Consider the following 14,376-nt stretch of genomic DNA (forward strand, 5'->3'; position numbering starts at 1 on the left):
CTCCCCTGGCCCCGGGCGCCAGCGGAGGGCGTGGGGCAAACCTGGGGCTGCTGTGGGGGTGGGGTGGGGGACTCCACCTCCATCCATCCCGGGATGGAAACTGCGGTCACCCAGCTAAAATCGGGGCGGGGGCGGTGGTGGGGAGCCCGCGGGTACCGCGGGCCCCCCCACCCCCACCCCCCAGCCGGAGCCGCCGCCGCCGCCGCTCAGTAACACGTCCCCAGGAGACTCGCAGGAGCAACACGTGATGTGTCTACTTATCAGGGTGAGAGGGGGAGAGCGAGTCTCGGAGCGTGCGGGCGAAGAAGCGGGGCGGGGGGCCGAGGCGGGGGCCGGGACGACGGCTGGGGCGCCGGGGTCGCCAGCTCCTCGCCCACCTCCCTCCCTGTGGGAGAAGAGGAGGAGGGGAAGTGACTGCGGAGTTGATGAACTTTGCACATCCAGAAACGCCATTTTGATTCCTTTTCCGGAACAAGTTTGCATCTCTCCTCGTTCTCTCCCCGAAGCCCACCGGTCCCCTCTGCATCATGCCTGGGAGCCAAGCGCCCTGCCCGGCCGTAAGTACGCGCCCGGGGTTCCGGCTCCCGGTACTCGGGTGGCAGCGAGATGTCTAGGGCTGAGCGGGAGCGACCTTTTAAAGAACTTTTGGGGATGGGGAGGGCGAAGTGTGCAGAGCGCGTTGTACTTTTTCAACTCGGCGTTTCCCGGAGCCGAGGACCCAAGCGCCCCACGCCGCGCTACGTGCGCTCGGGGCGGTGGGGCCAGCAGGGGATGAGCTGGGCAGCCCTCTCCCCTCGGGCTGCGCGCCGGGCCGCTCCTCCTCCTCCTCCCCTCCCCTCCTCCCCCTCCTCCTCCCCTTCCTCCGCTCCTTTTCCCCTTCCCGAGCTGCCGGCTCTGCCAACCAGCTCCCAGCGCGAGCCGCCGCGGCCGCCGCAGCGCCCCGCCGCCAGGACCTGATGCGCATCCATATTAGCCGTCCGAGCGCAGGAATCCGGCCCGACTCGCGCCGCCGCGCCCGCCGCGGAATTTATTTTTAACCAGCACCGCGGGGACTCGGATGGTGCGCGCACCGCCGGCCAGAAACATCTTCCCAGCGCTGCTCTCCATCTTCCGCCCTCTCTCCCCCGACATCCTCCCCCCCATGTGGGAGGGGAAACTTTTCTCCTACATACTTTCGAGTCCCTCTCGGGCCGAGAAGCGCGGAGATGACGGCGCCCGCCCGCCGCCGCAAGGTATCCGGGGGTGCCCGCCTGGGGTGCTCGCTCGGGGGTGCCCGCTCGGGGCTGCGCGGTGGGAGCATCCGCCGCGCCCAGCTCCGCGGACTTTGATCCTCCCTGGCGGACGGCGCCGGCCGGGAGGGGGCCGCGGGCAACCCTGCGCCCTCCCCCCTGTTCCCGGCTCCTGGCTGGGGGTCACGCCGACCACCGTCCCCGGGTGACCGGGGGGAGGAGGGGGCCGGAGCCGTGTCCGCGCGTATTGTTCCCTTGCCCCTTCTGTTGGCGGTGTACGTGTTTTCGTGGGAGCCATCGGTGTGGAGCGGAGCCTGCATCGCGGTGGGGGGGGGGGGGACCTCGGCACCCGGCGCCGTCACGAGCACAGGAAGGAGGCCGGGAGCATCCGAGGCGGGGCCGGCCGCCGGGCCCGCTTCGCCGCCCAGCTGTGGAGCGCGCTCGGAAACTTTTGTCCGCCGCCCGCTGGACCAATTTTTCACGAGTTCTGGGGCTTCCCTTCCTCCTCCCATCCCGGCCCGCAGCGCCGAGCCGGGGCGGGGGTGGGGGAGGAGGGTCGGCGTCGAGGGGCAGGGGACCCAGTGCGGCCCCCCCCCCACCCGGCCTCGAGCCCGGCCCCCCGCGCCCCCTCCCCACTCGCGGTCTCTTAGGAAACTGCGACCTTAATGGTTGCTAAGGAGCAGGGGAGGTCCTTCCCGTTGCCGGCCCCCTCCCTGGGAAGCGGCGTGTTTTCTGGAAGGGGCCGAGGGTCGCGTCGAGGATGTGGTGACTCGCTCCCCGGCGCTCGCGGGGCCGGACCAGGCGTGTGAGTGAGGGACTCGGCGGCCGAGCCCACTTTTCGGCTGGGCCACTTTCCTTTTCGGGCGGGCGAGGGGGGTGGCGGGGGCGGCCCCGGGCAGAGAGGGGGTGCGGGAGCATGAGGACCCCAGGGTCGCGGGGACCGGCCAGCGGGCGGGCCGGTTGACAGGCGCCGCGTGCAGCTCGCGTCCAGCGTCCGCGGTGCATCCGTGATGGGTTATAAAAGAGGAGGAAAGTATTTCTCCTTGCTCAGCAGATTTGCCCTCCCTCGCTCCTTACTGGTTAGAAGATAGAACGTGAGCCCAGATCCGGACGAGCAGTTCACATTCCATTACGAAATTCTACACGGCTTCAGAGCCAGCAGCAGCACACATTCGGGGCACTTTGGAGTTTTTTTTTTCCCTTCATTTTGGGGGGATGGTGATGGTGGTGAAGAGAGGTAGAAGGGTGAATAAAAAATATAACTTTTTTGGCATGCTGAAAAACCTGTCGGAGGGTTTTTCATCAGTAGAAAAAGTAACCCTCGTGCTTGTTTCAGGGTTTTTTAAGCTTAACCTCGTAAACGCCAATGGAAATGAAGTTTGTCTGTTGGATAGGGATGCTGGAAATAGCGAGGTATTTCGGTCTCGAAGAGGAGACTTGGGATGATTTCTGCGAAAGGCTGAGTTGCTAATGTGCATCCCATATTTTTGAGATCTTTTTTTCTTTTAGACATGAAGTGGTCTGTGCATGCGCATGAGTGTGTTCTGAAATAAGTTTAGTTGAAGTGGAAGGTGGAGAAAAGGGAACTGCAAAGCAAAGAATGCTTTTTTTGTTTTTGGGGGGTGTTTTTTTTTTCCCCTCCTCCTCCTCCTCCCGGTAGCCCTTAAAAGCATCCTCTAGACCCGGTGCTTTTTCGAGTAGGCAGGTATGGTTCTAAGACCTAGTGTAACCCGGAAGTCTAAGTTAGAGGTTAGAGGCTAGAGTCCTGGTTGAAACTTTTTTTTTTTTTTCTGTTCTTAAACATTTAGTTCTGTGCTCCCTTCAAGAGTCACTCAGAACTTTTGAAGCAATGGGTTGGAAATTAGCCTTCAAATAATTTATGCACCGGTGAGCCACTAATGTCAGGGTTTTTGTTGTTGTTGTTGTTTGTTTGTGTTTTACCTTTGCATTTTGGAAGGAGCTCTCTGGGTACCCGCTGATGGATCCTGCTTTGATGTGTTTTGAGCTTTGGTTACACTGATGAATTAAACATTTGAATGTCTTTTATCAAGTTTTAAATGTGTGAAAAAACACCTTCCCTCCCACCCACCCCCACTTTTACAAAAGAAAGGGAGAGCCCTTTGATTTAGTTATTTGTTTAGCTTCTGCTCCATTTCAGGCTGTTAATGAACTTGCACTGTTTTATCATTCTTAAAAATACTGCTAAACAGGTTGCATTTTTGTATGTTTTGTTTTTAAAGGGTTTGCTGGTTATGTGATAACTCTTAAAAACTGCTGCTGATGCTTACTGTTACATGGCATAGCATTCTCTGGGTTTTTCTAGATACTCCTTATTTTCTCATCAGAAATTCAGAGCTAAGCCCTTGTGGCAGACAAGTGTTTGTTATGTGATGGGGAAGATGGGTCTGACTCAGCTGGCACAGGTGGTGCATCCATTCCTAACTATTTACATCATTCAACAAGTGACCTTTTGACTGAAGGGTCTTTATTTTAGATATATTCAGGCCGACTTCTGCATCCAACACAGGTATAGAATGTTGAAGGAAAATAAATCTACCTTGTCAGTGTGCATCTGATCAAGTTGTTTATTGGTTATCTGCTGAATTGTCAGGCAATAGCTTGTTACTATGATGTCGCTTGCATATTTTACTTTTCAGTTTTTAACTGCTGTGTTGATCCACTTCCTCAGGTCAGTTTGGAAATCTTTGCTTGCTGTCTTTAAGCCCAGTTGTTAATATCATTTATTACCTTCAGCAGAGGAAAAATCCTGGTTAAGGAAGTTAAAAAAAAAAAAATGCTCCCCTTTTAGGGTTTTTTCCTGATGTAATTAATATAAATTTAACTCGTACAAAAAATTGGTTAAACGTGCTCTCGCTAGAAACAGTCAGAAGTGAATCCTTTTGATGTTTCTATTCATTATCCTTCTGAAAAGTAGGTGGTGCTTAAAAGGTCATAGGATAAGGGTTGCTAAGCAGCTAAACAGAAGGATGCTAAAATTAACCAAAGCATTTTTGAAAGGGAGTCCTTCCCTGTTTTACGTTATTTACTAGATTTAATTAATTTTTGAATCTTCCATGTCCTCTGACCTAGCAAGGTAGGCTGTTAAGTTTTTTTTTTAAATCATATTTAAATAATCTCTTTCTTTTATAAGTGTCTTTTAATTGAAGTTTATGCTCTCTTACCAACTCTGGTGTCAGATGGCAGCTTGTCTGGGCAGACTTCTTGTCTGATACTCCTGTGTCCAGGTTAAACCTTGCCTTCCTGAGGATATATATGTGCGTAACACCACCTTACTGCATTTATTCATAACCGATTATTTAGTTTGTTTTGGAAAATCTAGCTAACCCAGAAAGTGATGTCTGTCTTTATTAACCAGATTTGCATTCAAAAGATAGAAATGCAATATAGTATCAATAGAAAGTATGCAATATAGCCCCTCCTGATCACAGGACAATAGTTTTTTTTCCCCTTTCCTGAGATTAGATTAGGTTTTGATAGGATTCGACCTCCCCATCTCCGTTTTTTTCAGCCCAGTTTATAATAAGTTTTAGAAAATAATCATATTAGGCTTAGAGTATCTTTGGAAGGGTGACCAAACATAAGAAAATAAAAAGCAATGTGATTTACCTAACGTTTTCTACCTTAAGTATGTTTAAGGATCTTCAAGTTGTACAGTGAGCTAAAATGGTTGAAATCTAACAGAAGCCAGGGTTTGTAACCATCATCTCTTGGTTGAAAGGCAAGCCTGCTATAAGTCAAAAGTTTCCCTGCCTCAGAGTTGTTTGTGTACATCTGACCTACTGAACAGGCAAAGTTGAGTAACATTTTTTTATATCCAAATATAATTAAGAAATTGGATGGGTTATTTATGGGTGGGGGGGCAGGGTGAAGGAGTTCTCTTTCTCAGACTTAGAAAGTGATTTTTGAGAAGAAATAGCTGTGGCCCTCTTCAGAAAGCCGGGGTCACACTGTGAGTTCCATGCCCTCGGGGGGCCTCCTCATAAATCAGAGGTAAAAGGTGTACCATATAAAACACAGAGGGAGGCATACGATGTGCTTTCTGAAATGCATCACTTACTTTTAATTTCCCCACTCCCGTAGAAGGCAAGATAGAGAGGAAAACCATCTGCTCTGTTTTCACCACGACCTAGTAGAAGACCAAGGAAGGTTTGGGGTGGGGGGTTGGGGAAGAGTGAGGGAGGCAGACTTTTTATGGTAGCTGCCCTGTGGGACGGTGTAGACGGTGCTTGGGCTCAGGTTCTCTTATCACCTTCTGGGTGTTCACTGTTGGTATGAAGGGAAGCCTGTGTGGATTGGATCCAGAGATGGAGCTCCATGTTGGTTGGTGGGGAGGCAGGGAAGCCCGGGAGGAGGGCTCAGGGAGCTGTTCCTTCCAGCGACTGGTGCATCTTGTTTCTGATGGTACTTCAGGGTACAGGTGAGCCAATCTGCCCATCAGTGAAGGTGGTGGCCTGTGACTAGGTGCTTGAGACAAAAGAAGTGGGAGAGGGTGGAGATGTTTGTTCAGTGTGATTCAGGCAAGTAATGCTAAGAGAATTTGAAAGCTTCTGTGAAGTCCCCAAGACTGGGGAGACTGGGTACTGACTGCCCTTGCAGGATTCACCTGAGGCCTTTCAGACTCCCTGAGGGCAGGTGGTCCTGATAAGGGAGAGAAAGCCTGGTGAACACTCCCCCCACCCCCCACCCCATTTCTTTGTCAGCCAGCTAGACTGCAGTGAAAAAGTCTCAGTGGGGGTAACTAGATAAAGCTTTTAAATGCCTCTATTTGTTTTTCCCCTGGCTTGCTTAGTATCTTCTCGTTTTAACCCCCCCCTTTTTTTTTTACCCCCTTTTTCAGAGGCTGTGGGGTAGAATGGTCAGAAGAATGTTTGAGACTCTTAGTGGTTTCATTACGTTTAAATTTTCAGTTTTTGTGAGGCTGTCCCTTTGACAAAGTCTTCACCCTGCTTTTTGAAGTCCGTTAACAAAGGTTCGGATTTTATCAGAGCAACAGACACGGTGAGGGTTAGTTGGATATATTAACCCATTTTACAGCTCTGTCAGTTTCTGCTCCGTGGCTGGTAATAAGCCTAACCCAGGTCTAGCTGCATATAACACCTGCTTTTTAAACTCAGCTTAGCTTCCAAAGAATACACGTGCCTGTTTGTGTGTGTGTGTGTGTGTGTGTGTGTGCACGCGCATGCGTGTGTTGTAAACGAGACCAGATCCTTTTCACAATAATTCTGTGTTGGATTTGAAATGTAAGGCAATTGTAAAGAAACTTTTTAGCTTTTTGGCACATCTCTGTTGATGAATGTGGTTGTACACCTTTTCTTTTTTTCCAGTAGGTTTTCTATCTCCTGGAATTGTTGTAAGGATAATAAATGTTCCAGAAATTCAAAATCTATATATGGAAGAAAGTGGTATATTTTGAGCTCAGGAAGCTTTGTGGGTATCCACTCTGGATTTCCTTTCCAGAATTGTGCACAACTCCAACACTTGAGGCAAAATTGGCCTGGGAGTTTATGTTCAAACTGGGGAAATGCAGCACTTTTCTCTCTGCTTTGGGTGCCGAGAGACAAACAGAGCTAGTAAATTTTTCTTAATGAAGTTCACTTAGGGGTGGATTTTAAGGACAAGGCATGGCGTGGAAAGCTTTGGACTTACCCTTGAAAGCAGTGGTTCTCTGAGTTGGCGGTTTGCCCCCAGGGGCATTTGGCAATGTCTGGAGACGTTTTTGATTGCCTTGCTGGGGGGGTGGGGGGAGGGGTGCTGCTGGCCTTCAGTGGGTAGAGAGGCCAGGGATGCTGCTACCCATCCCACAGTGCAGCGGATGGCCTCACAACAAAGAATTATCCAGTCCAGAATGTCAGTAGGTGGAGGTTGAGAAATCCTGCTTAAAAGGTACAGTAGTTGTGGCCTACGTCGTGTGAGCAAGTGGCCCAGGGTGTACTCCTTGTAAGCGTGCTTGACGTATTTGGAGATCTGAAATTTCATAAAGCAAGTAAGCTCCCATTACGTGACTGTGAGGTACCCTGGCTAGCACATTCCAGGTTTCACAGAAAATTCGGGGTTCGGAAGACATGAAGTGGCGCTAAATATATTTAAAAATCCCACAGTAAATAAAAAGTTCTAGAGCTCATCTGCTTCTAAAACAAACCAGATTCGTTGGCACTGGGAAGCTGCTCCGAGTCACTTCTTAAGTTATTGGGAAACTCGCTCTGGTGCTGTCATCTGCCAGTTCTCCCTCATGTTTTAAGTTACACTGAGTCTCTCTCTCTCTCTCTCTCTCTCTTTCTCTCCCCCCCACCCCCCCGCAAATGTTTGAACTAGCCTTTACTCGCTTGACAGTCCATGTTTTTTGCACTCTTCAGTGCAAGATAACTCTCCCTGGTTTTGTGTCCTCAAGTTTTTGCAAAAATTCTTACATAACTATCCACCCTCTCTCCAGGGCAGCGTTTTGGAACCTGGCCTTCTGACTGTACATTTCCCCTGGAGGGGCTGGAGGGCGGGGTGTCAGGCTGCTCCCATAGCTGGAAGGGACGGGGAGGGAATGAGGGGGAAGGCACGGTGTTATCCTGTTCTTGGGACACCTGGATCTCACACGTGGAAAGGTGGTTGCTCTCAAGAACCAAAATGTGGTACATGAACTTTAAACTGAATTTCCTCTGACCAGAAAGGTCTAGGACAGTGACAGGAGTGAGCTTGTGGCCACAGTGCCACTTGCCTGACCCTTGTCCTGTCCCCCACCCCCACCCCAAATCCCCACCCTCCCCAGGCCTTTGTCACACAGGGAGGAGGTGAGGAGCTGAGAAAAAGGCAGGAAGACAGGGAGACTGAATTCCAGAAAGGGAAGGGCTGTCTGTGCTGGGAAGTAACAGTTGCCCCTAAGATTCCCTGGGCTCCCACTGACCTTAGAGAAACGTGGGACTCTGAAAGGTAGCTTTTTTTTACATCCTAAACCTGTGGGTAGACTGTAAGCATCTGTTCACATCTGTGCTGCTCTTGCTCTGTGACCTGCTCTGAAGCCACCGTGGCTGTCCTGTTCTCGGGTAATAGGAGCTGTGGATTCTGGTGCTTTTCTGCCCTCTCTAACCTATAAGCCAGCAATTCCCTGGCCTCAGTCTCCATTTACAGCTTTTCCCCAGCTGGGACCTTTTGTCACCCAGCTCACCTGCACGTGCCCCAGAGGTGACCTGTAAAAGTAAAAATCCTCTCTCCTACTTCTAGAAGGTGGTCTGAGGTGCACCGTCCACCCTGTCTTCTGGCCAGGAAATGCTTTGCCCTCCTTGAGTCTGTCTGGGCCCCTACATTCAGTGACCAGCCCCTCCCCGAAACTTCTGTGCTGGGACTCTGGTCCTGGCTCCGCAAGGCTCCTGACCTCAGATCCTCATCATGTCGCAAACACCTCCTAAGTTAGCTTCCCGCCACCCGTGTCCTGCTCCAGCTCATCCTCGCTCTGCTCAGAAACTCAAGCTGCACATGGTGTTTGCCTGCAGAAAAACATCTCTTGGCTCCCTGTTGTCTACAGGAAGAAATCCAAACTCCTCAGCTTGGCACCCGAGGACCTTCATCATCAGCTTCCAGACTCTCTTTCTAGTTTCGACTCCCGCCGCTTTTCTGCACCGCTGCCGCCCAGAGTGATTGCGGACTGTTTCTGCATGTGCGTGGGTTGGTCACTCGGGCTGGTCCCCATCCGCTTCTAGCAAACAGCGTCTCTTAGATCTTCTTCCGAGAGCACTCCTTGCAGGGAGAATCGGGGCCTCTATCCAGAGTGACTCTTTCCCCCATCAGTCAGTCTAGTCTGTGATAAGGTAACTATTGACATGCATTTCCTCTCCTCAGGAATAGGGAGGGACTCCAGCTTTTCTTTTTCCATCTTCTCTACCTAGTTCAAGGATTGCATAGTGGTGCTTAGTTGATAAGGTATGTTGATTGGATCCATTTTCTTATACCGAAAGTAAGAGTTTTTGTAGAACTGCAGGGTATTGTTGGAGAAGAGCACATATAATTTGGAAGCTAAGTCCTAAATATTGGGGCAGAGTGAGGGTAGGAAACAGAAGTAAACGAGTTTTTAGCACACCCGTCATGCAGAGATTTGGCCTTAAGGGAACAGTGGTGCAGAAGAATTTTGAATTACAGAAATTTTAAAATAAAACTTTGCTCAGCTTAATTTACTCGAAATTAAAGAGAAAAAAAAAATCTTTGTTAATGCCTGATTGCACTAAAAGCTCTCACTAGGGCCCTTACTAATTATAACCACTTTTCATGGCTCTTAGTTTGAAGTTTATATTAAATAGAAGAGATGGGCACACAGATCAAAGACCAAAATCATTTCAGAGCTTCAACGTGTGGGCCCATTTTCTCTGCTTAGTTAGATTTTTGTTTCATTAGTGGTATGAGTTAATAGGAGTGTTGGTCTGTGTATAATTTAACTTTTCTTTTTTCCGTTACTCCTTGGATTGAAAACAAAATACCAGACCAGAACCCTGCACTTTATTTGTGGGGGTATATGAGTGTAATATACTTGATAGAAGTTGATTATACATCATATTGATAGAATCATTTCACTGTTTTAGGAGAGTTTCCTTTATGCTGAGACTTTATTATTTAAAAAAAAAAAACCTGCTTCTGAATAGACACAATCATCTCAAAATTGGTTAAGTTTCTTTTTAAAAAAGAGATGCATTATAGCTTCAGAGAGAGGGGAGATACCAGATAGGTTGGGTGAGAGACAGGTGTTTTGCTTACGGAGCCTTTTGCATCTAAAATAATTTTTTTTAAACTGCATAGTGCAGGGACTTGGTATCCTTCATACAAGATGAAACCCTAGCTAATTAAAATTACATTCCTACCTTTAAATATTCCTATTGTGCTTACCTGATAACTAAAGTTTAGGCTTAGATTAGCAGATATACTCAGATATAATATTCTAACTCTTTTCTTTCTGGGGAGACTTGTGTATTTACCTCTCTGCTGTGGAAAGCAGACTTTTTAAAAGTCTTCTCTCTGCCATCCATAGGGCTTTTAATTGCTGTTTTGAGAGATAATTACATAAAACTAGTGAACATCTCAAACAGGTTTCCCATGACTTGGTTAGTTAATCCTATATTGGATTAAACTGTTGAATTAAAATGTTAAACTAAGTATAATTTGAAAGAGGCTTCCCTTGTGGATCTGCAAACTTAATTTGTATTTAAATCATGAAAATAAGGTTTCTGAGAACGATTTTTTGTTCAGGAGCTTAGTAATGCTTCACAATCTCCTTTTCTTAAAATTTTATCAAGTTAGAGTCAGTATCAGACCTGATCTTCTTTAAAATGTTTTTTTTTTTTTTTTTTTTAAATTTATTTATTTTGAGGGAGAGCATGAGTAGGGGAAGGGCAGAGAGAGAATCTCAAAGAGGCTCCACACTGTCAGTGCAGATCCCTGACGCAGGGCTCGAGCTCATGATCCGTAAGATCATGACCTGCGCCGAAATCAAGAGCGGGGCGCTCAGTGGACTGAGCCAGCCAGGCGTCCCCAGCCTCCTTTTAGAAAACAGCTTTCCAGCCCCAAATTTGCCAACCTCACAGTGTTAAATTTTTTTAAAACTTTTACAGATCTTTATTTGTTGATTTTTATTTATTTGGTATTTGAATACATATACCATGAAGGGTGTAGTATGAGAAAGAGACTGTTGCTGGCTTCACACAGGTTGGAAAATACCCATTCATCCACCAAATCTTGTACTTCTGTGCTTGGTGTAAACTGAGTGAAGTAGGACAAGGGCATAGGAAGTTTGGCCTCTGTGTGTGGGGAAGATACTGGGAGGTAGGTCAAGGGAGGCATCCCATGGAACTAATGTCTGAAGGATGGTGAAAGAGTAGATTGGAGAACAGCTTACACAGGCCCTGAGGTTGGGGAAGGGGCTGCCCACTGAAGTGAGAAAAGCATAGTGTGTGTGTGTGTGTGTGTGTGTGTGTGTGTGTGTGTGAGTGAGAGAGAGAGAGAGAGAGAGAAAGAGAGAGAGAGAGAGAGAAGAAGAAGAAGAAGAGACACAGGACAAATGAATGACAGCATGGTGAGGTAGGTAGGGGCTGCAGCAGCACACGGTAGCCCACAGACAGGTATTTGGAATTTTTCTTAAGAACTTAAAAGGGTGTTAGGCCAAGGAATGTCATGAAGAGATTTGCATTTTTAAAGATTATTCCTGCCCACAGTGGAGAAGAGACTAGACTGCAAAGAAGCTACTATTTTGCCTTCTGTTTGCAAGAAGCGCAAGAAGGCCGGTTTTTCACAATTTTGAAAACCAGGGGTGCCTGGGTGGTTCAGCCAGTTGAACATCCGACTCTTGATTTTGGCTCAGGTCAGCATCTCACAGTGGGTGGGATTGAGCCCCGGGTTGGGCTCTGTGAGCTCTGCGCTGACAAGTGCAGAGCCTGCTTGGGATTTTCTCCCAGCCCCTTGTCCCCCCGCGCCACCCCCCCCCCCGTCCCTCTCCCACTCATGCCTGTTTACACATTCGTACATGCTTGCTCTCTCAAAAAAAATTTTTTTTTGAAAACCGCTAGTGGCTTAGAGTGTGGCGGCCATAGAGGTGGGGAGCCTAGATGGCTTTGATAGAGATCTCAGCAGTGGGAAGGACACGTGGAGGCGGGAGAGGGAGAGATGGTTTCCAGGTCTCTGGCTTTTGTAGTGGATGAGTGGGGGTGCCTTTCTCTGAGATCAGAATGCTGGATAAAGCAAGGTTCATAAACAAGGTGTGTCCCCTGTTCTTTAAAGAGTGATTTTTATGTTCTTTATTACTCTCAGCATCTTCTCTACCTGTATTGTTTTCATCGGTTCAGACTTACACTCCTGCTATGGATAAAAGCCTGAAAAGTAGTCCTTTATAAAAATAAAAAAGTGATAAACTGAAACAAGAATAGCTTCCTCCTTCCTTCCTCATTCTCTCCCTTCTTTCCTTTTAATTTCCTGATGTCAAAAGGAAATGGAGGATTTTCTTCTAGATGGCCCGAACTTCTGAATGATTTTCAGATGAGATCTACAACTGTCTTCCAGAGCGTTGAAGTTTGTTTGTTTTAGTGATGCTTGTATGTTTGGCTTGCAGGCATGGGGCTCAGGGGAAGAGGCTTTGGGTACGAACCAAGGTAGGACTCTCAGAACTGCGCGAGCCTTTGACTTAGGAGCGTCAGAACTCCCTCCTGACCTGATTTTCCAGCATATTTCATAGTTTCTTAGTGATCACCTGACACTCTCAGTGTCTTAGAATCGCATCAGTATTTTGCTTGCCTGGTAATCTGTGTGAAAACAAAGTTCATTCAGTAAACAAAACCTGCTGCATATCTACTGTGTGCTGGGTTTTACACTAGGTCTGTGGGTGTCAAAGGAAAAGATTTTAATCCCTGCCACAAGGAGTGGAGCCTGTCCCCACTGAGCGATTGTCTCGCCTGTATTTGAACGCTTCTGGCGATGGCCGGCTCGCCCCTCCCAGGCAGACCTTGGGTTTTTACTGCGTTAATTAACTTTTTTTTTCTTTTCAAGGCAGACAGATCTTTGTGGAACGAGATAGAAAGTGACATGTTTTCCACTGAGCTGGTGAAAACCAGAAGCTACAGCTGAGGCATGCTGCCTCTTGTGTGACCCTCAGTTCCATGAGCCAGGGCCCCCCTCAGTTACTTTCTCCTGCACTGGGAACTCCTGCTTCCTGACGGGGGCGGTGTCTGCCTCGCTTGCCCACACAGCCATTCTCTTGTGTGTGAGCCGGGACACCACCCCTTCAGGTGATCTCACAAGAAAGTATTAGCAGCGCTCCTGAATTTGGGTAATGCTTTTCTCTGACGTTATACAAATGACTCATCAAAAAGCCTCAGGTGCGCTCCAGCATGTCCCAAAGATGCTTCTCCTTTATGGTATCAGTCCTGAGCAGTGTAACCTGAACATCCCAGGGGGCCTCAGATAGTGCTGTTGTATGCCCACATTGGGGAGAACATGATTTTCCATTTCTTGCTCAGGAGCTTGGGTGTTTCTGCATCATTGCGACCATGAATCCTATTAGAACAGACCCCACACTTTATTCCAGCCCTGTATTCGATAAGGTGAACCAGCTAAGGTAAAAAAAAAAAAAAAAAAAAAAAATTCAATAAAGACCTTGCCTTGTCCTTCTTCTTTCTAATTGAATTAGCCTGGTAAGTAGATGCTGAGAAGAAAGCTTTAGAAACTGGGTGTTAGCATTATTTTTTGAAAATTTAAATCTTAAGGTACTATGCAAACAACTCAGTCTTTCAACCTGACCATGAGGTGTGGATTTGGAGGTCAAACAAGTGTGTTGCAAATAAAGCTTACTAGGTAATGGCCTTGTGATGAATATCCAGAATTGTTGTCAGTAGTAGTACATTCAGTAGCCAGTATCTGTGACAAACATATATAAGCCCCCTTTTGGGTAATCTATCCATAACCCTGGATAGTGGTGAGAACACACACTGTCTGTTGGGTAACTTATTTTTCTCTTAACAGTTGTGTATTTGCATCTTGATGCCCCTTGTTGAAGGGCTCAGTGGTGTTACATTCCCTAGGCATTGGGGTGTTGGAATGTCCCCTGTGTGGCTACCTTCTGGATATATTAGACCATCTGCTATATTAAGATTAAGTAAATGAAAGTTTAATATATTTCATGTAAAGCTCCTGAAGAGGTTCGTGAAACAAATTAATAAAGAGATACATGCTTTGGAATTTTAATGAGCTTTCTCCAGAGAATTTCAAGGGGGTATCAGTAAGACCAGGCTGTGTGATCTTCTTAAGGCTGTCTGTGATACATCCCTTCATTGTGAATCCATAGCCATTGTTGTCTTGCTAAGAATGTGGCATTGGGGGTCCTAGATGGCTCAGTTGGTTAAGTGTCTGACTCTTGATTTCGAATCAGGTTGTGATCTCACGGTTTGTGGGATCAAGCCCCATTTTGTGGGCCTCTCTCTTTCCCTCTTTCTCTGCCCTCCCCCCTTCCCCCACGTGTGCATGAAGGCATTCTCTCTCTCAAAAAAAAAAAACAAAAAACACATGGCTTTGGGGTAGGTGCTGCATACATTACTTGTTCCTCAGGAAAGTTCCTGCACTGCCTTAGAATGGGTGAGTTCCCTACACGTTTAGTCATGTCATGGCAGTAAGT

At 47.8% G+C, this 14,376-nt stretch overlaps 1 protein-coding gene across 4 annotated transcripts in view; it reads left to right on the forward strand.

The window, feature by feature from the left end:
• The first annotated feature begins 370 nt into the window (after nucleotides 1–370).
• The window catches only part of RREB1 (ras responsive element binding protein 1), a 133,508-nt gene continuing 119,502 nt past the window's right edge, over nucleotides 371–14,376 (forward strand). For 3 of the 4 annotated variants that reach the window (XM_039254404.1, XM_039254401.1, XM_039254405.1), the window contains exon 1: nucleotides 371–557. The gene's annotated coding sequence lies outside the window, so the exon portion shown is untranslated. Of the gene's footprint in view, nucleotides 558–924; nucleotides 1,233–14,376 lie in introns of those variants that run through there. The other variant, XM_039254402.1, reaches the window with a different exon arrangement.

This window comes from Hyaena hyaena, unplaced genomic scaffold, assembly GCF_003009895.1.
Source record: "Hyaena hyaena isolate Hyena2069 unplaced genomic scaffold, ASM300989v1 scaffold_481, whole genome shotgun sequence".
In the NCBI taxonomy this organism is placed as follows: Eukaryota; Metazoa; Chordata; class Mammalia; order Carnivora; family Hyaenidae; genus Hyaena; species Hyaena hyaena.